This window comes from Curcuma longa, chromosome 4 (assembly GCF_044706935.1).
Source record: "Curcuma longa cultivar G26 ecotype Majalengka, Jawa Barat chromosome 4, ITB_CL_G26_1.1, whole genome shotgun sequence".
Classification (NCBI taxonomy): Eukaryota; Viridiplantae; Streptophyta; class Magnoliopsida; order Zingiberales; family Zingiberaceae; genus Curcuma; species Curcuma longa.
Window position 1 is genome coordinate 22,223,499 of NC_133864.1, and position 22,702 is coordinate 22,246,200.

The 22,702-nt window shown below is 38.3% G+C and overlaps 1 pseudogene; it reads right to left on the reverse strand.

The window, feature by feature from the left end:
- Nucleotides 1–10,384, reverse strand: part of LOC141827281 (glucose-6-phosphate isomerase, cytosolic-like) — a 31,205-nt pseudogene extending 20,821 nt beyond the window's left edge.
- Nucleotides 10,385–22,702: the final 12,318 nt, after the last annotated feature.

Genomic DNA, 22,702 nt, shown 5'->3' on the forward strand with positions numbered 1-22,702 from the left:
TAATCGATTCAATTTTGAATTTTTGCATGAAAATGAATTGTTAAATGAATCAATTTGATCGTAATTGTCCTATATTGCATAATTTGAAGCTTGATTATAATTTTCATGATTTAATGGCAATTTTTGTATTAATTGGGTTTTAATTGATTTTAGGGCTCAAATCGGATCAAACTCGAGCTCAATCGCGATCAAATCAAGCCAAATCGAGTCAATTTGCCCTAATTGATCAAGCCCACATGGAAAACATGACCTAGATCAAGCCCGATCAAGATCCCTCAAATTTTTACAAGCCCTAAACTGCCCTAAAGCCCTAGATCAGTCCTGACCATCAGATCATAAATCAAGGGTCCAGATCGATTAATTAATCAGAACTATATAAACCCAAACCTTACCCGATGAAGCCACTGTTCATCGCCTTCCTTGCGCGACTTCCCCTGAGAAGGAGCGTAACTCCTGGCCAAGCCCCATCCGAAAAATCTAACTCCATTGTAATCTTCGATCCTTGAGGAATCCGAAGCTGGTCCATTGGGTGTGAATCGGCGACCGTAAGCTCTGCGTCGGAGAGGGTTTCACCGGCGCAGATTCCTCTGTTCTTGGCGTTTCCGGAGAGGTGCTGAGCAATCCAAGCCGCGCGTCGACGAAGGGGTTCTCCGAAGACTGCGAAACAATTCCAAGGCTTTAGCAAGTTCATCGGCGCAAGGAGGAGAGATTTCCGATTTTGCCAGCTGAATTCAAGGACGTGCCAAGCTCTGATTGTGAAGGAGAGGGTTTCTTCGATTTTTCTGGGTTCCGGCACGCGAGAAAACGACCCCAACGACCAAATTGAAGCTTCTAAGGATTGCCGAAGCCACATTGTTGGATTAGGCCGTTTGTTGACACCAAATTGAAGAAACAAAGGGAAGATTCGAAGGATGTTTCTGATTTTGTATCTGCACACTTAGTTTCTACAATTTCATTTCTGAACTTCATTTCTTAGCAATCTTGTTAACTTGGTTATGTGGTTAATGTTTAGTTTTTGTTTGAATTTAGATTGGCTTTAGGAATTGCTTAGCTTGGTTTTACATTTCGTTCAATCTGATCAATTGAAACTCTGATAACTTAGTTTTTTTTACTGTTCCGTGCCAATTGGGATTTCATGTATCAATTTGTTCGGTTTAATTTGCTTGAGTATGGATTTTGTTGCTAACTAAGTTTAAGTGGATAGTTACATAGCACAATTGTTCTACAAGTTAGATTTGCAATCGGATACTTTAGCCTAGTTCTTGTTTGTTTTTGTTTCTCTAATTGCATTTTAGGTTTCAGCTTTTTATTTCAATGCTTTGATGATGTTGTAGAGTTTTGCATTAGGGTTTCGTGATCATTGGTTTCGATTCTTAAATCCCTACAATCGGTTTTACTTCTTGAAATTGATTTGAATTGCATCCTTAGGTTTGTTTGATACCTTGGTTCAATAGTTTCATTTTTAGATTAGTGAATTGCATTTTTCATTACTTGCCAATTTTAATTTGTATTTCATTTCAAAACCCCAAAAATCTCATTTTATATGTGAAAACCCCAAAAAGAACAACACCCAAGCTCAATTTAAGCAATTGTCTACTAGTCCTTGAAAAAATACGACTCGAGACCCCTATACTTGATTTGCTTGTATTTATCATGGGTTTTCGAAAAATTTATAAATTCTAATTTGCAACCCTACTCGTGACACATATCCATCAAATCTAGGGTTGTCAGTACCCTGTACTTGGTCAATACAGGACTTCATTTCTAGTGCATGTGTTGTTGTTTCTATCCTGTTATCCTACTGATATTCATGATAGTTGAGATAATATCTAGTTAATACTCTTGATGATCATTGCTTGATACCTATTGTTGACCTTATGATGATCCTTGATATCATGTTGATAATCTTGTTAGTTTGTCTGATACACGTCATATGACCTCTGTTTTGACTTATGTCTATTCCTGTTGACTCATGTTGACTCTGTTGAACATGCTAATTAACCTTAGCTATTACATGTTGGGATGATCACCATACATCCATAATAGTTGTAGATGTTGTTGTTGTTGGATCTTACCTGCACCGTGTTGTGGTGTCACATAGGTAAGCGGTTGCACTACAGTTGGGTGCGACCAGGACTGGCTACATTGCCCTCCTGCTACACTGCCCCTCCCCACTTATTTTTAGTGGTCAGTTGTTGGAGTTGTGCAGTATGTCCTGTTGTGCGCCTCAGTTCATTGAGCTCTGGGAGGGTGACTGGGGACGACGAGTGCAGACAGTGACGGATGTTTTTGATTGCGTTGATTGATGCATATTACATGCATTTGTTGGTAGGACTATTACATAGTTTATTTTATTCATATGACTGTGGTTGTTGCACTTAGTTGCTATGACTGTTGCACTTGTATGACATTACATATATGCTTACATGTACCTGATACCTATATCTGTTGCACAGTTTGATCTTTCTATTTCGTCTTAATTGATATATCATGTTGATTAGTTGATACTTATTACCCTGTTGATACTTGCTACCATGTATATGATATCTTGTTTCTTCTATACATGTTTACTCAGACTTGTATATCCTTATTGTTCCTTCTGATTATCTTACATGCACTATTTCCTATACCCACTGAGCATCTAATGCTCACTACCCAGACCCTGGGGTTACTTTGTTTTCTCCCCAGGTAGCAGATAGTTTACTTGGAGCTTGGAGATCTGGCCGACTGCATCCATCTCACTTCAGGGGTTTATGTTGTGGTTTGTATGGTTTGTAGTTGGGTCTGAGTATAGATTCTGTATTTTATGGACATAGACTGTAGTATGTTGGTTTTGCATTTGTCGTTATTCGTTTTATCAGATTTACGCTATTTCTGCTACTAAACTTACTTTTGTTGGTTGTTATGCATATGATAGTAGTTATGTGGCCGTGTAGGCCTTATACTTGCATTTGTTGTGTGTGTTGTGAGTTTGTTGGACGTGTTGTCCTTATTTCGGCCGTATGTGGCCGTGTATATTTGCATGTATTTTAGGGAAGGTCATTGTTACAGGGGAGATGCTGCCGAAATTTTTCGGACGGCTTCCCGGGACGTAACATGAAGTGCCTTTACAACATAGAAACTAATGGAAAATGCCCAAATGATTTTACCACAACTTGTTTGCCGAACTTACTTGAGGTGAACTTTTTTCTCTCAATTCAATTCTTTTAAAACTTTTCCTCCACTTTGTAAACATAGATGTCTTGCAGATCTTCAAATTCAGGAGTTAAAGAAAGAAAATTACATTGCTTTGAAGCATAGAGCAAGCCGACTTCAATATAGCACTAAACAATCTTTCAACTATTGAACCAGCATCATTATTCTACAAACTAGGCATGTTATCATTCTTATGGGACTAAGTTGGACTCTTTTTCTATACTGTAACAAATTTACTTTAATCATTTCTTCACATGCACTCATATCATGTTCAAGCAATGCCCTTTGATTTCATTTGTTTCAGTTTGTGATTTACTTCAGCACTTGATAGGAAATTGTTTCAAAGATATTTGTGTTGCAACTTCAGGGGGTGCAAAGATATAATTTGTTTACAAGTTATTTTCCTAGAGAATTAACTCATTTTTTCTCTCTCAACTCAAGTCATATAATAGTTGCATATGCAGAGAGCAGGAGCATCCATATTTCTTGACTTATGGATAAGAGTCATTGTGATCATTGTAACATTTGTAAGCAGTACATACCCGAGTTCATGCTGTCAAAGACTCATGATACATGAGGTTCCATTATTTGATATATATTCTACGGCATTTTTCTCCAAAGGGAAGTAAGAGGAGCATACTCAATTGTATAAGAAATAGCTTTCATTCTTTTATATCTCAGGTCTTCTATTAATGATCTTGGTTCTTTCCAGGTATTAACTATAATCCATAACTCACATTATTTTGATGGAACAATATGCACAGTATTACACATGACAAAAGCAACATAAAAAATGCAAAGGCAAGCAAGAAAATTCTTGTAAAAGCCAATGTTAATTTCTGGTAACAGGGCTAGTTCAATTTAACCAAATGCATTCATGTTTAAATAATCAAGTTATTCACAAACTTCCTATGGTTTCTTTTTTTTCTGAAAGTATGTGAAAATGAAATGTGAATGTAGTCTATATGTTGGTTTCTCACTAAACTCGTTGTGCAAATATAAATGAGCATGAGTTGTCATAGTTTTCAACAATTTGAAAGCCATATGGAGAGTGGGAGCACACCAACAGCACTGCAAACTGAATTAAGATAGTAATTGTCAAATAACCTCCAAAGCATAGAAATTTCAAATTCATGAAGACATCAGGATAATTACCACTGTAGCGGCCACCAACCCAATCCCAAAATGCAAAAGCATTTGCAGGATCAATGCCAAACTTCTCCACAAGCTGTAGTACCAACTAGATTAGGCTATGAGTTTGACAATAGTAGAAAGACACGTCATATTTAGAAGCTTCTCTAGAATGAATAAAACAAAATAAAAAACAGGACGATTACCATAAAATGGCATGGAAGCATATGGCAATTCCAGAAAGTATTAGATTCTCCAGGTTCTCTATTGGTACTAATTCCCAGCCCAAGTCTTCTACCTCAATATTTTGATTATGTATTATATTTATATATCAGTTTTCCATTTGCTGAAATACAAGCTATATATATGTAAGATACTAGAAATTTTAGAGTTAGAATTAACCAATTAAAGGTTGAGTTTTTGATTAGGCGGGATTAAGTGGGTTGAAACCCAAATTAGCCAAACCCATTAGGTTATTGAATATAAGATACGGGAAAATTTAAAACTCATCTTGTGAAGACGAACTGAACCAAACGAGTCGATTTTGAACCCAATTTGAACCAACTTGGTTTGATTCGTGATGGAAGGGATTTTGACAAAAAATAAGAGGGACGAGAAGATTCGTCTTGCGAAGACGAATCAAACAAAACTGATTTGGGTCAAATCGAAGGTCGTTTGGTTAGTGAATCAAACAAACCAAGATTGAACCTGATTTGCTATAGTAACCGATTCAATCGTTACAGTGAACCCTAGATTTTAAGCTAGTTTAGCCCAATTTTGGTTGAGAACACTGTTACTCCTCATTATATAAATTCGCGATTTCTTTTCCCCTGTTCACGCGCTCCTCTGCCGACTCTTCTTCCCCCCACAGCCGTGCGCACGCGACTCGATCGCGCAGCCCGCGTCTGCCAGTGAAATCCTCACGGAGGAATGGGCGTTATAAGCGGCCGAAACCTTAGCCGCCCCTCGTTGTAGAGCAGTCCGTCGCCACCTTGTTCTCTTCTCTGATTGCGCCTTTCTTCCTCCTCACTGTCGTCACCTTCCTCACCCAGTTGCACAGCCCGACCGCCGCCGCGTGGAGAAGACTAGCAGCCGAGAAGACCAACAGCCGACATCGCTCTCTTGCGTCGTGCGTGCCGTATCGGACCATGGTGATAAGGAAAATCCTCCACCTATCTCACTGCATCGTCTCCTTCCCGATTCCCTCCGCCTTCATTGGATCCTTCGTCTTCCTCCGATGCTCGAGCGCTCGAACCGCGGTCGATGCGCTGTGCTTCTCGTCCTCTGCCTTGGATGCTACCCGCCGAGGAGACACGAAGGATTCTGGAAGGTGGGAATGCAATCTCCTCTCCCGGAGCTTAAGAAGCGCGCGTTCACCAGGGTATCCGCTGCCAATTGGTTATCGGGTTTGGAACAAAGAAGGGGAAGGCTCCCCTCCGTGTCTTTGTTACTGGTGTTGGCCTTGCGGCTCCTCAGATTGGCGTACCTTTAAAGGTCGGATCTTTGTTACTCCACTTCCCTTTTCGACGAAGAGGTAAGCCCCTTCCCTGTGGTCAAAATCATTTTTCCCTTTAAAAGTCAAATTGTAGCCAATATGAAGTTGTAGAGCGTTTGCCCTAATAGTAGCTACTTGATATTTGCTTATTTAGAATTGTACTACATTCTTGTTAGCAGATTATTGTTCTTGAAGATATGAAAGAGTACATTAGTTATGCTCCTAAGAATGAAATTTAGTTGTGGTTAGGTTAATCTAATGAAACCTAACTTGAGGTTAGGATTGAAATTTTATTAGGGTTACTGTTGGATTAGTGGGATGGTTGCGTATTGTTGGAAGTGGGTAGAACCATTGGATTGATTCGGTTCTAGTAGTTTAGATTGAAATTTATTAATAATTCTAGTTGATAGTGGTTTTGTTTTTTTTATCCGGGTGAAGTTGTAAATGAGACTAACTTGTGTTTAATTAGAGAACGAGTTTAATTGAGTTAATTGGTTAAGTCAGGTTAATTAGATTTGGGGTTTTGGCCTAATTAATTGACATAAGATTAATTTAATTAGGATTTATGCCTAATTAACAAGGAGATTAATTTAATTAGGTAAATAATTAATAATCAAGTTATTAATTAATTTACATTGGATTATTTGTAATTTAGTTAATTAACAAGTTAGTTAATATGATTAATTAACATTTAATCTATTAATTAATTGAGGTTAATTTGGAATGAGGTTAGCTTAAATTAATGTTGAATTGATTTAATTGGGTAAGTTAGTGCTAAATCTGTAGATCGGTTGGATTGGCCTGTGTTGATCCTATTTGATCCGGTTTAGGCTAACTTGAGGTAATTGGAGTTTAATTGGGTTAAATTAATCTTAGAATCGACTAGGATTTTTTGTGATGAAAATTTTATAAAATATTATATTTAGAGGATGCTTTATTTTGCAGAACCTTGACTTGTGAATCCAGTTGTATTTGAGGGTTCTTAGTGCGACGATTCGTCAATTAAGTGGGTACTCCTATGCTTGGACAACACAGGTTCTTTTCGTTAGTTATCCTGTTGCTAATCTGTTTATCATCAATACAATCTTCTTAATTGTTGTTTATCTATGTTGACTCATCATGATTGATATTGTACATATCTTGATGTTATAGTAGTTATTTGTTGAACTGTGCAGCATGTTGTTGTTAACTCTCACTGCACAGTGTGGATGAGAGCATTATAGCACTGCACAATGTGGATGCTACCAGGACTAGCTAGATAGCTCTCCTAAAGACTGCCCCTCCCCCTCGCGTGTAATGGTTTGTTGTTGGAGCGGGTGATTCCTGTCGTGCATCCCAGCTCACTGCACAGTGTGGGTGTCTGGGGATGTTGAGGGCAGATATATTTTCCCCACTTCCTGCTCACGTGTAGTGGTCTGTTGTTGGAGGGTGTACAGTTGTCCTATTTGGCGCCCCAATTCACTGCACTTGGTGGGTGATTGAGGGTGGCGAGTGCAGACAGTGATCATGCATGCATTTGTTGTTGTCTACTGCATTTAAAGTTAATGCACTTGTTGTTATATGATTGTGGTTGTTGCACTTGGTTAATATATGTTTGTTGCATATCTTATTTGTTTAACCTTGTTCAATAAATATCCTACTGAGACTGTATATCTTTGATATCTATGCTTATATCTTTATGTTGTGCATTTCTGTCTAGTACCCACTGAGTATTTTTATACTCACCACCCAGACCCTGGGTTTTCTGTCTCCTCAGGTAGTAGATAAGGATGTTGTTTGAAGCTTGGAGTTCATCTCACAACAAGAAAAGTAACAGTTTGGATTACGTCTTATGGTTTTCGGATTTTATTCGATTGTATGGTTGTGGATCGGTTATGGTTTTTAGAGTTTGTCGTTGGATTTTTGTTGTGTGCACTATCGATGTGCTTTAGCGTTTTCGTGGTTGTATGCGGATTTGTTGTAGTAGTGGTTGCTATAGTTGTTGCATGTGTGTATATGTAGTTTGTGGTCGTGTGGGCCCTTATGTATGTAGTGTAGTATGTTGGATTAGAGATGGTCGTGTGGGCCTCTGTCTTACTATGTACTCAAGGAAAGTTGAATTGTTACAGGGGAGATGCTGTCGAAATTTTTCGGATGACTGTCTCTGGAGACGTGACAATATGTGCATAAAAGATCACACTCTCTCAGAACAAATAATTATTATAATTTTCTGGATATATTGATTGGTTTCATACAATGCAAGTGTATTACATTTTGATTTACATGGTATACCCACCTTTCATGAAAAATGCATAATAAGATATTCTCAAGAAATTCCCCACACCTGAATTTATGAAAGCATCATCAATTGTTGACAGTTGTTAGTCAAATAACACATATTTTCCTTATCTTAGTTTCATGTTGACCTCGATTTGGTCAAAAAAGATAAAGATATGCATTAATGTTTAGGTACTTTAAATTAAGCAACACTTGTTTGCAAGCAAGTAAATCACCTCACTAAAAGATACATCTAGTCATTAAATCAGATAAGGAAATGAGAGCGATGGGATATAGAAGTATAAAGCTAGAAATTACTTTAAAACGGATGTTTAAAACAAGAATTTATGTCTACCACAAGATTTGTGCTGACTGCCACCATACCATATGCTTTGCAACTGCTTGTGGACTGCAATGAATGATAAAGATAATTTGTATATAAATAAAGAACCAAAACCAAACAATCAACTTTATAAAAGAAACCATTCTTAGGATGAGCTAACCCAAGAGCAGATGAGATCCATTCTCTCATTGTTCTAGCATTCAACATGGTTTCAGCAGTGGTAAAAGTCTTTGAAACCACCACATCTGCATTCAGCAAAAAAAGGGAAAAAAGAATATGCAACAGGATGTAAGCACCAAAGAAGTTTTTAAAGTAAATAATATTTTTCAAATACCTAAGGTAGTTTCAGGATTCAATCCATTGATAATTTGAGCCACATCAACTGGATCAACATTTGCAAGACTACAGGAAATTGTATCAAATATCGGTTGAGACAAACTGTGTTTGTTCTTTGTGCTTACATAGATATAATGTCCCATTTCTAAAAAGAAGAAATGTTAAAGAAAAAGCATATTATATAGGCTTTATCTAAATTGTATCTATAAAAAAATTTTCTGAATAACATTTTTAATCTCAACAAAATTTAATGTTAAATTTCACCATGTTAGCAATGCAATAAGACTATCTTAATCTGAAAGACTATCTCAATCTATAACTATTATTTCAATCTACCCATAGCATATACATTAGGTGAGTCAAAAATAAAGAGTACAAATGACAGAATAAGTAGCACCATCTATCAATCTTATATTTTATTTATCTTCATATGAAATGATTACTTATTGCGTGTACATACAATCGTAGTTGTCGCCCTTTAGCAGAATCTGCAGCCTCTGGGTCTGCAAGAATTCAATGATAGAATGACTTAGATATTTATTTCTATTCAGTGTGACAATATAATACAGGATATTGATTTCAAATTCAGGAGAATTTTCATGCATCAAAAATGAACTCATAGGTTAACTGATTCACCTGTCTGCAGTGCAGTATGCACAAATAAGGGGGGCCTAAAAAACTGCCACCAATACCAACAGCTAAAACATCTTTTAATGCCTTCCCTATTGCCCCAATCTAAGTCATGTATTAAATTAAAACAAACAACTTGGATATGGAAAACGCGAAACTAGATATGCTTTCTTCTTACCCAGGAGCCATTCCGCACCCTTCAGAGAAATCTTTGATCTTGTCCAAGACATGCCAAACTTCTGGTACAACATTTTTCCCATCAGTGTAAAAAGCTTTATCTCTGGGTGCTCGTAAAGCAATATGCAGAACAGACCTATTCTCAGTACTGTTTATCTGAGGATGTAAAGAATAATTCATCCATAAGTATCCACAAGCCTATAAAACCTGACTGAAGAACAATCTAATCTTTATGCAAAATGGAAAAGTGAATGTTGAATCCATAACAACTGAAACAGTAAATGTGTCTAGATATTGAAGAGAAATCAAGAACCTCTTGTTAGGTGGACTAACAAGTTACAATACCAAGATGGAAGAAAACTAAAATGACAGAAAAATAGAAAGTAGCATACAAGGTTTAAAATATCAAACAGTGCCGAAGTTTCAGTTCCGGATCGGAATGATACAATTTCGGTATCGTATTGTACCGTGCCGATATAGTTTCGGTATTTTTAAAATATAAAATATATTAACTAAAATAAAAGATTTAATCTAAATATTTTAAAATAAAAAATAAAATATTTTTTAAAAATAATAAGATAATTTTATGGATTTTAATAAAATCTATTTAAATTATCCCCAACTATAACTAGGAATTGATTATTAAAACCTCAATTAAACTTAAAGTTAAAAAAACCAAAAAACCAAAATCACAACTCGCAATCACGCGCAGAGATGTCGTCGGTCCCGGACGACGCCTCCAAAGGCGTCTCCCGTTCGGAACCGCTGTGCCGAAGCTGTGTCGGTGTCGATTTGTCGGCGGAACGAAAAATTTCATCCATATCGCGTGATACGACTCGAAATTTCAATCCTTGGCTTAAACTAGTTCTCTCTTCTATCATTTGTAAGGCTACATCTATAAATATTGTTTATATTTTTTGCTATATTTCTCCACATCTTCCACAGCATTCTCATAAACACTAAATTAGCTTTCTGTGTGTGTTTAACTTTTAGAGTCTAGTACTTCATCCAAAAAGCACACATATCATACCATAAACTTATAGTTTAAACATGTAGAATATATTGTAATTATGGATTGATTTGATTTGGATAGATTTGATTTGATTGTTTATTTTATTTTATTTTATTGTATTTCATTCTATAAATAAGTAGGGAAGAAGTGTATAAATAAGCTATTATCCTCATATACAGATTTAATATTAATAATTAAAAATTTTTTCATTCCAATTCTTTCTTTTCCTCTCGCGCTGAATTCTTCAAGTTCTTTCTCTGTCTCGGTAGATTTCTTCATAGTATCAGAGTATTAATCTGCCATTGAATCTATACTATCACAAAAGTTATATCCGACACAATAAATCATTAGTCATCTCTTTCTTCAAAGCGCAGCAAACTCTCGACGATCACATCCTTGTTCTCATCCATTAGCTACAATAAAAAATCGAAAGTCATGTCAACCCTTAATGCTCCTGGCGAAGTCGAGCGCTCATATATCATGGGTCACAAACTCAACAATCAGAATTATCTCCAATGGTCACAGCCCATTAGGATGTATATCTGTGGCAAAGGGAAAGAGGATTTCGTCATCAACGCCCATCTGAAGCCCACTGATTACTCAATTCACAATGAAGGCGTTTTCCCTAATACCTTGGATGATGGATTATTGACTCAGATGCATTGGATCACATGACGGGCAATATATCCCTCTTTTATAATTATGTTACATGTCGAGACAATTCCACTATGTGTTGCAAATGGATCTGTCGCAAAAATTGCCGCATTGGTTTCATAATGATAACGCTAAATATATACTTGAAAACAATCCTTCATGTTCCTACATTGGACTATAGTTTATTATCTATAGGAAGGTTGACTCATGATTTAAATTGTCTTGCTAAATTTTCTCCTAAACTGTGTGAATTTCGATTACGAAAATGAAGAAGACGATTGGAAGTGTTGAATCGTGCTCCAGACTCTACATTATTCATGGTACTTCTCCTCACTGTGGAAACTTAGCTAGCTACCACTCTACCTCTTCCAACAATAAGTATCTTGAAATCATGTTATGACACTATCGTCTTGGTCATCCATACTTTACTTATCTTGCAAAATTATTTCCAAACTTATTTCTTAATGAAGATGTTAGTTCCTTTCAGTGTGACTTCTATTAATTTGCTAAGCATACATAAGTATCCTTTCTAAACTTAAGTTACAAACCATCAAAATCTTTTTCACTCATTCATAGTGATATTTGGGGGTCGTCCCGTATTAAAACTCTTATAGAAATCATTAGTTTGTATCATTTGTTGATGATCATACTTGCCTGACTTAGCTTATTCTAATGAAAAATAAATCTGCAATAAGTCACATATTTGAACAGTTCTATACTATGATTCAAACCCAATTTTAAAAATCTATTCAGGCACTTAAAACCAACAATGCCAAGGAATACTTTGCCTCGAATCTCGGTGTTTTTCTATCCTCCAAAGGCATTATCCACCTCAGTTCCTGCATTGACACTCAACAAAATGGGATTGCCGAACGTAAGAACAGGCATTTTCTCGAGGTAGCTCGCTCACTCATGTTCTCTTCTAATGTACCAAAAAAATTTTAGGGTGATGCTATCTCCACAGCCACCTATCTTATCAATCGAATGCTCTCTCGAGTTCTCAATTTCCATAGTCCAGTTCAACTTCTCAAATCATACTCCCACACCAAGGTAATCTCTCAAGATATTCCTGCAAAAGTATTTGGTTGTACATCATTTGTTCACATCCACCATCACAATCGTAGTAAACATGATCCAAGATCCACCAAATGCATTTTCCTCAGCTACTCACCATTCAAAAAAGGTTACAAATGTTGCTCTCCTATCACCTACAACACCATGGATGCCACTTTCTTTGAACAGCAGTCATAGTACTCCAATTATGATATTCAGGGAGAGAATCTGAGTAAATATCATCCATTACATTATTCTAGACCAAACCCCGACATCATTCATCCTCTATCCAATCCCCTTGTGTCACATCCGTTCTTGCATCTCACCCTCCAACAGTGAAGCAATTTCGTGTGTATACAAGACAAAAGACACATTCAGCACTAGTTCAAGAGTCAGAACTAGATCCAACTCCCACAAACATTCACTCAAGTACGATACTCGATTATGAATCTACTTCACTTATGGATGATAACCTTGACATTCCAATTGCTTTAAGGGAGTTAGATCATTCACAATGCATCCCATCGCCAACTTTATTTCTTATAAAGGACTATCACCAAATCGAGTGTGATGGCCTTTGATAATATTCAGGTTCCAACCACCATTAATGAAGCTTTCAAACACCCTGAATGGAGAAAAGCTATTGATGAGGAAGTAAAAGCCCTACAAAAGAATGGTACATGGTCTGTTTGTGAATTGTCAAAGGAAAGAAAGCAATTGGGTGCAAATGGATTTTCAAAGTCAAATGCAAAACTAATTTTACAGTTGAAGACTAAAGGTGGCATGTCTTATAGCCAAGGGATTCTCACAATCCTATAGCATCGATTACCAAGAAACATTTGCTCTAGTGGCCAAGCTCAATAGTATTAGAATCTTATTCTCTCTGACTGCTAACAAAGACTAGCATTTACACCAACTGCTGATGTGAACCCAAAGAGAAATATCTCAAGAACCCACAACTAATTGAAGAAAGAAAGAAGGAGAGTCTAAATCGATAAGAAAGATGAATAGAACCTCGACCCGATACTTAAAAAAGTCGAACCTTAGTATAGATGAAGAGGGAAGACACCACAACCTTGGGATGGAGGTTGATAAGTCTTTAAACGCCATAAGAAGATGCCTTGATAAGTTCTAGTTCAATGAAGAACCAACAAGTGAAAGCCTCACCATGCTTTAGATTAAAAATATGTCAAAGATACATGTGTGGTCGTCACCCCCTTTATTTATAGCTATAGGGTGACCTAAAAACCCTAAAAGGCCAAAAGGAAGCCCATTTAGTAAAGGCCTATATTAGACTACTAGCCATTTTAAGCTTATGGCATCATTACGACCCAAATAAAGCTAGAAATTAAGCCTAAATTGAGTCTACATATCTCTACTACATAAACATGAGACTGTTGGGATGTATACTAGAATCCTAGCTATGTAAATAAATATTCTGAAATGAGAATCACATTTGGTCAATATTTTGCAGTGTCCATTTAATCTATACTGTAGATTAACATGGTGTGCGGAGTCACACACAGAAGACCATGTTATCAGTCCCTTATAGATTATAAACAGTGTTCACAACCAAGATGGATTGGACAAACCATCGGAGTGGTTGTAGTGTAATTTGGTCTTAGTCTGTCTTGACTATAGAATTACACTAGTACACTTAGTGTGTATTGAGCAGGACCATCTGAGGATTGTTCGATTTATACTGACTATATAATCGAACTAAACCTCTGTTACTATAGATGTACATGCTCTTAATCCCGATATAATAACAAACACGTGTGCTTAATATGTACTTCTTTAATTCATCAAAGGGTGAGGTCTAGATCGATAGATCAATAGGCCCGATGAGTTGGGAAGTAGTATTATGTACATGGTGTGTTGTTGATTATAGAAGGAAACTGTGTCCTATAATCTAGGTTGATGATGTCCCCTTGAGGAGCTCATAAGGATTATCATGTAAACCCTGCAGGTGGACCTTGTCCGCATGATAATAAGGTTGAGTGGTACTACTCTTGGATTAGATGTCGATTAAATACGAGTTGTCAGTAACTCATTTTAATTGACGGACATACGATATCTTAAACACAGGGAGACTAATGTACTGATAGTAAGAAGGAGCCCATATTGTAATATGGGATTGGTGCGGTAGTTCGATAATAACTCTTTAGTGGTATGAGTTATTATTGATGAACTAAGGTTGTGTGTTCGGGGCGAACACGGGAAGCCTTAGCTCATCAGAAGGCCAAAACCAATTCCTCCTCTAGGTCCCTGTTGTAGCCTCTGGGAATCCTCAAGTCCACCTTGGAAGAATTCGTGAAGAAACCAGGCATTCGAACTCATGCAAGGAGGTGTAATCGATCAGCTGATCGATTACACACCTTGGTAATCGATCAGCTGATCGATTCAAGCCTCCGGGCAGAACGACTGGTAATCGATCAGCTGATCGATTACCAGGCTGGTAATCGATCAGTTGATCGATTACCATGTGTTAATGAGAAAAAGTTACGGAGTTTTAATCGATTCCTTGATCGATTAAAGGCCTGGGTTCGTTTTGGAAACTTCCGAAATTATTCCAAAATCTCTCCGATTTGATTGAATCAAATCATACCATGTTTATGGATTAATTATACCATGTTTATGGCTCTAATTATACCATAAATAAGGGATGGCTAGGCTATAAAAGAAGGGGCAAGGCTTGGCTTTGAGAGACACAACAAATCCTTGGGTGGTGGCCGAGACCTCTCGGCAAGCCAACCCTCTAAGCCCTCTTCTTCTTCTTTTCTTCTCTTCAAAGGAGAAGAAAGTTTAGCAAGCCATCGGAGGGAGAATTCTGGTGGAGAAATTCTCGAAGGATCGTTGCCCACACAACGTTCGAGAAGAGGAGAGGAATACGGCAGAAGATCAAGAGGTCTTCGGGTACAAACTTCGTCCTTCCGAAACGTCGGAAGAAAGGTATAATTTAATGTTTCCGCTTTAATTAAATTATGCTTTTATATTGGATCCTGTAAACCAAACACAAGAGCCCAACGATCTAAACGCGTCGGGCAACTTGAGATCGTTCGGGAAAATTTTTGTTCTGCAAGAATCTACCGGAACGGTTTTTCAAGACTTTCCCATCAATGGTATCAGAGCGTTGGTTAGGGCTCTGTGTGTTTGGTTTCAGTTATTATGCACTTTTTCATGCATAAGTTTAGGCAGGATAATAGTAGGAATTGCAAGTAGATTAACTCTGTGGTTGCAGGATTCCTAGATCCAACTATTATGGCCTAAATTGTGATATGTATGTGTTGTGATGTGCATGTGTGTAATAATAATTTAAGCACAGCGGGACGCTGTATAGATTTTAATTTACTGTTTGATCTAGAATTACTTGTACACTCCTTTGTGGAGTATAGGATCAAGGATGTAAATTTTAATTTTTTTCTTGTACTCTCGACGCGTGGTGCTACGATGAGAACCGGAGACGCAACGGAGAAGGAAACAAGAAGGACACGACGGCAAAGGAGGCATATAGAAGAACGGCAGATATAAAAGTGGCCATAATAGTTGGAAAATAATTTTTCCATATTTATTGCTTTCTTTTATGCTATTTAATTATATGCTTTATTTCTTTACTGTCATAAGCATTGAATATACTATTTATGATCATGCTTAGTTTAGCGTGTATAGATAGTGTTGGGTCATGCTTAATGTTTAATTATATGTGCATAATATAATTAATTCCTAAATTAGTCTTGTCTAGAAGTGGTTGTTGCTCCAATAACCCATAAGGCCTTGCGTCTTTTGGGGAAGAAGGTCATTGCCTCGCCACAGCCTGGAGACTAATTTTTGAATTATTATATATGCATGCATAATTAAAGTTAAGGCATACTTAGGTAATACTAGGTAATGCTTGGCATAAATTATATTAGCATAATTTAATTAATTCCTAAATTAGTCTTGTCTAGGAGTGGTTGTTGCTCCAATAACCCATAAGGCTTTGTGTCTTTTGGGGAAGAAGGTCATTGCCTCGCCACAACCTGGAGACTAATTTTGAATTATTAAATATGCAAATATAATTAAAATTCCTCGCATTAAATAACTAAGTGGGAGAGGGAATCATTTATTCCCGTGGTCTCCATTACTGGTTTGTAAGTGATGCGTCAAACTTGCGCGTTGGCTATAGTGCCTTCCTCCCCATCGGATGAGTTTGATTGCGGATCACTAGAACAAACTTCCTTTATGGATGGTTATAGGAAATTATTTAGGAATGTATACGTCCACACGATCGTGGCATACAAATCCTAAATAATGGACTTAGTATCAAGTAATGGTGAACACTTAGACACAATTAATAGTATCCTCCCCATCGGAGTCACTGCTATTATTTGTGTGACCGAAGTCAAACCAACTATTAATTTTATTTGTCAAAAAGTTAGGTTGACAAGATAATAAAATTAATGGGTAAAAACCCTCCTCTTACAAATGCTTGAATTCGTATACGTCCACACTATCGTGGCATACGAAATTCCCGGTGTTTGAGGTGTTGGTTGAATTTAAATTATATTGTTTGAGGAAATCAATATAATTCTAAATTCTAAAGTTTTTGACTTTGTGATTCTCAGGTCTTAGAATGGCTTTCAACCCACTAGCCGTTATTCTCAAAGAAAATAAACTTACTGGTCCTAACTACATAGATTGGAAACGCAACTTGGACATTGTCTTGACTGCGGAGGAGTACAAGTTTGTACTTCTCCAGGAATGTCCTAGCTTACCTGATAAGGATGCGACTGAAGAAGAGATAGAGAGACATAGGAAGTGGGTTAAGGCAGATGAGATGGCGCGGTGTTACATTTTGGCATCTATGTCAAATGTGCTGCAACATCAGCATCAGGCCATGCCTACTGCCTATGACATGATGCTCAATCTCAAGGAACTCTTCGGGCATCAGAATCGAGCTGCTAGGCAAGAGGCAATGAGAAACTTAATGACGACCACCATGAAGGAGGGGACACCCGTGAGGGATCACATCCTTAAGATGATGGCTCATTTGAATGAGATAGAAGTCCTTGGAGCTGAAATCGATGGGGAAACCCAGGTCGATATTATTCTTCAAACACTGCCCAAGAGTTTTGAGCAGTTTCGCCTGAACTATAACATGAATAAAAGGCTTTACATTGGCGGAACTACTGACAGAACTCCAGGCAGCAGAAGGACTATTTCGTCAAAGTTCTCAAGTTCACATTGCTGAGAAGGTATCTGCTTCTAAGCCGAAAGGAAAGAAGAAGAAGAAACCAGCTGGTTCGGCAAAGACGGTGAATGGACCTCGAGTGGCTGGGCCACAGGCAGGTGTAAAGAAGCCAAAGGGCAAGTGCTTTACATGCAAGCAGTCTGGACATTGGAAGGCGGATTGTCCTCACAAAAAGGAGAACAAGAAAGGTATATCCTTTTCTTTAGTCGTTGAAACATGTTTAGCGGTGCTATCTACCAGTACCTGGTGTGTAGATACAGGAGCCACTGATCATGTCTGCAATACTTTGCAGGGGTTCCAGGAAACCCGACGACTGCGTGAAGGGGAGATTACCGTCTACATGGGCAATGCTACAAAGGTGGCAGCTGTTGCAGTGGGAGACGTCTATTTATCTTTTGATAGAAATAGAATTTTGGTTTTAAGAAATTGTCTTTATGTACCAACTTTTAGAAAGAATTTAATTTCAGTTTCTAAATTATTTTTGGATGGATATTCTGTTTCTTTTGATGATAAAGTTATTATCAAGAAAAATAGGGTTAATATCTGTTCTGGTACATTGGTTGGCAATTTATACATTTTAAATCCAATAACTCCCACAATGCAACAAGTAGAATCTAATAGCACATCTACTAACCTTAAGAGAAAAGAACCTTCACAAATGAACCAAACATATCTTTGGCATCTAAGGTTAGGTCATATTAACTTGAGTAGAATTCAAAGGTTGGTAGCCGATGGACCTTTGGGTTCACTGGCAGTTGAAAATTTCCCAACTTGTGAATCCTGCTTGGAAGGTAAAATGACCAAGAGGCCTTTCAAGGCTAAGGGGTATAGAGCCAAAGATGTGTTAGAACTGGTTCACTCTGATTTGTGTGGTCCTATGACTATCCAGGCAAGAGGTGGTTTCGAATACTTCGTCTCTTTTATAGACGACTATTCGAGATATGGATACATTTACCTGATGCGCCGCAAGTCTGAGTGCTTTGATAAATTCAAAGAGTACAAGGCTGATGTGGAGAAACATCATGGTAAAAGTATCAAGACACTACGGTCTGATCGTGGTGGAGAGTACCTCTTAGGAGAGTTTAGGAATTACTTATCAGAGGCTGGGATTCAATCCCAATTGTCCGCACCTGGTACACCCCAACAGAACGGTGTGGCGGAACGAAGGAATAGGACTCTTATGGAAATGGTTAGGTCAATGATGAGTTATTCAGAGTTACCAAATTCGTTCTGGGGATATGCTCTGGAAACAGCCGCATATATTCTGAACTTGGTACCTTCTAAGTCAGTACCTTCTACTCCCACAGAATTGTGGACTGGGCGTAAACCTAGTCTAAGACACATTCGGATTTGGGGGAGTCCAGCACATGTGCTGAAGGGAGAAGCTGATAAGTTGGAATCACGTACAGAAGTTCGTCTGTTTGTGGGTTATCCTAGAGGAACGAAAGGTGGTTTGTTTTATAGTCCTAAAGATCAGAAGGTCATCGTTAGCACGAATGCCCGATTTTTAGAAGAGGACTATGTAATGAACCACAAGCCCATGAGTAAAATTGTTCTTGAGGAAGTTAGAGGAGATACACCCACTTCAGTACCAATAGTGCAAGATGAGATACCACAAGTAACTGCACCGCGTGTCACAGAAAATGCACAAGAACAGGTGGTGCCTCGTCGTAGTGGGAGGGTTGTTAGACAACCTGATAGATTCATGTTCTTGGGAGAGTCCTCGGACTTGGTCCTTGGTGAACATGAAGCTGATCCCTGGACTTATGACGAAGCACTCCAAGATAAAGATGCAGCATCTTGGCAAAGTGCAATGAATTCTGAAATAGAGTCCATGTATTCTAATAAGGTCTGGGAGCTTGTAGAGCCAGCAGATGGTGTAAAAGCCATCGGATGCAAGTGGGTCTATAAAAGAAAGAGAGGAATAGACGGGAAGGTGGAAACCTTCAAAGCAAGGCTTGTTGCGAAAGGGTATACTCAGAAAGAGGGAATCGATTATGAGGAGACCTTTTCGCCGGTAGCTATGCTTAAGTCTATAAGGATTCTCTTATCTATTGCTGCTCATATGGATTATGAGATTTGGCAAATGGATGTCAAGACAGCTTTCCTTAACGGAAGTCTTGAAGAAAACATCTATATGAAGCAACCAGAGGGATTCATTGAAAAAGGCAAAGAGCATCTTGTATGCAAGCTTAATCGGTCCATTTATGGACTGAAGCAAGCTTCAAGGTCTTGGAACATCCGGTTTGATGAAGTAATCCAGTCATATGGATTTATTCAATGTCCGGATGAGTCTTGTGTATACAAGAAGTGTGACGGAAACGTGGTGGTATTTCTTGTACTGTACGTAGATGATATTTTACTCATTGGCAACAATGTTAAAATATTATCAGACGTAAAGGTATGGTTGTCCAAGCAGTTCGATATGAAAGACTTAGGAGAATGCGCACATATTCTTGGGATCAAAGTTATAAGGGATCGCAAGAAAAAAGGATGTTGTGCTTATCCCAAGCTTCCTATATCGATACTATCCTAACTCGTTTTAGCATGCAAAACTCCAAGAAAGGTTTTCTACCTTTTAGGCATGGAGTTCCTCTATCTAAGGAGATGTGTCCTAAGACACCAAAGGAAATAGAGGACATGAAGGCGGTTCCTTATGCTTCGGCAGTAGAAGCCTAATGTATGCAATGCTATGCACGAGACCGGATATCTGTTTTGCCGTGGGCATGGTTAGCAGATATCAAAGTAATCCAGGACAGGGACATTGGACTGCGGTAAAGCATATATTAAAGTACCTGAGAAGGACTAGGAATTATATGCTGGTTTACCAGGCAGATAATTTAATCCCTGTGGGTTACACGGACTCTGACTTCCAATCAGATAGGGATAAAAGTAAGTCTACATCAGGTTATGTGTTTACATTGGGAGGTGGAGCCATAACATGGAGGAGTGTAAAGCAGAAATGCATTTCAGACTCTACCATGGAAGCTGAGTATGTGGCAGCCTCTGAGGCAGCCAAAGAAGCTGTATGGCTCAGGAACTTCTTGATGGACTTAGATGTGATTCCTGGTTTGCCCAAGACTATCACAATTTATTGTGATAACAGTGGTGCAGTTGCAAACTCGAAGGAACCACGAGCCCATAAGGCAAGTAAACACATTGAGCGCAAGTACCACCTGATACGAGATATTGTCAAACGGGGAGAAGTCGCTGTGGTCAAGATTGCATCAGAGGATAACCTGGCAGACCCTTTCACAAAGGCCCTTCCGGCGAAAGCTTTTGATCGGCATGTGGAGGGGATGGGAATCAGATGTATGGCAGCATATGAGGCAGCGTAGTCTTCTAGTATAAGTGGGAGATTGTTGGGATGTATACTAGAATCCTAGCTATGTAAATAAACATTCTGAAATGAGAATCACATTTGGTCAATATTTGCATTTAGTTTTTATGCAAGTGTCCATTTAATCTATATTGTAGATAAACATGGTGTGCGGAGTCACACACAGAAGACCATGTTATCAGTCCCTTATAGATTATAAACAGTGTTCACAACCAAGATGGATTGGACAAACCATCGGAGTGGTTGTAGTGTAATTTGGTCTTAGTCTGTCTTGACTATAGAATTACACTAGTACACTTAGTGTGTATTGAGCAGGACCATCTGAGGATTGTTCGATTTATACTGACTATATAATCGAACTAAACCTCTGTTACTATAGATGTACATGCTCTTAATCCCGATATAATAACAAACACGTGTGCTTAATATGTACTTCTTTAATTCATCAAAGGGTGAGGTTTAGATCGATAGATCAATAGGCCCGATGAGTTGGGAAGTAGTATTATGTACATGGTGTGTTGTTGATTATAGAAGGAAACTGTGTCCTATAATCTAGGTTGATGATGTCCCCTTGAGGAGCTCATAAGGATTATCATGTAAACCCTGCAGGTGGACCTTGTCCGCATGATAATAAGGTTGAGTGGTACTACTCTTGGATTAGATGTCGATTAAATACGAGTTGTCAGTAACTCATTTTAATTGACGGACATACGATATCTTAAACACAGGGAGACTAATGTACTGATAGTAAGAAGGAGCCCATATTGTAATATGGGATTGGTGCGGTAGTTCGATAATAACTCTTTAGTGGTATGAGTTATTATTGATGAACTAAGGTTGTGTGTTCGGGGCGAACACGGGAAGCCTTAGCTCATCAGAAGGCCAAAACCAATTCCTCCTCTAGGTCCCTGTTGTAGCCTCTGGGAATCCTCAAGTCCACCTTGGAAGAATTCGTGAAGAAACCAGGCATTCGAGCTCATGCAAGGAGGTGTAATCGATCAGCTGATCGATTACACACCTTGGTAATCGATCAGCTGATCGATTACCAAGACTCCGGGCAGAACGACTGGTAATCGATCAGCTGATCGATTACCTGCTGGTAATCGATCAGCTGATCGATTACCAGGCTGGTAATCGATCACCTGATCGATTACCAGTGTTAATGAGAAAAAGTTACGGAGTTTTAATCGATTCCTTGATCGATTAAAGGCCTGGGTTCGAATTGGAAACTTCCGAAATTATTCCAAAATCTCTCCGATTTGATTGAATCAAATCATACCATGTTTATGGATTAATTATACCATGTTTATGGCTCAAATTATACCATAAATAAGGGATGGCTAAGGCTATAAAAGAAGGGGTTGGCTTGGCTTTGAGAGATACACACGAACAAATCTTCTTGGGTGGTGGCCGAGACCTTCTCGGCAAGCCACCTCTAAGCCTCTTCTTCTTCTTCTCTTCTCTTCCAAGCAAAGAGGAAGAAAGTTTAGCAAGCCATCGGAGGGAGAATTCTGGTGGAGAAATTCTCGAAGGATCGTTGCCCACACAACGTTCGAGAAGAGGAGAGGAATACGGCAGAAGATCAAGAGGTCTTCGGGTACAAACTTCGTCCTTCCGAAACGTCGGAAGAAAGGTATAATTTAATGTTTCCGCTTTAATTAAATTATGCTTTTATATTGGATCCTGTAAACCAAACACAAGAGCCCAACGATCTAAACGCGTCGGGCAACTTGAGATCGTTTCGGGAAAATTTTTGTTCTGCAAGAATCTACCGGAACGGTTTTTCAAGACTTTCCCATCATAGCCTTAGATCTTGTAATTGGGCCTCCATTGATGCATAATGGATCATC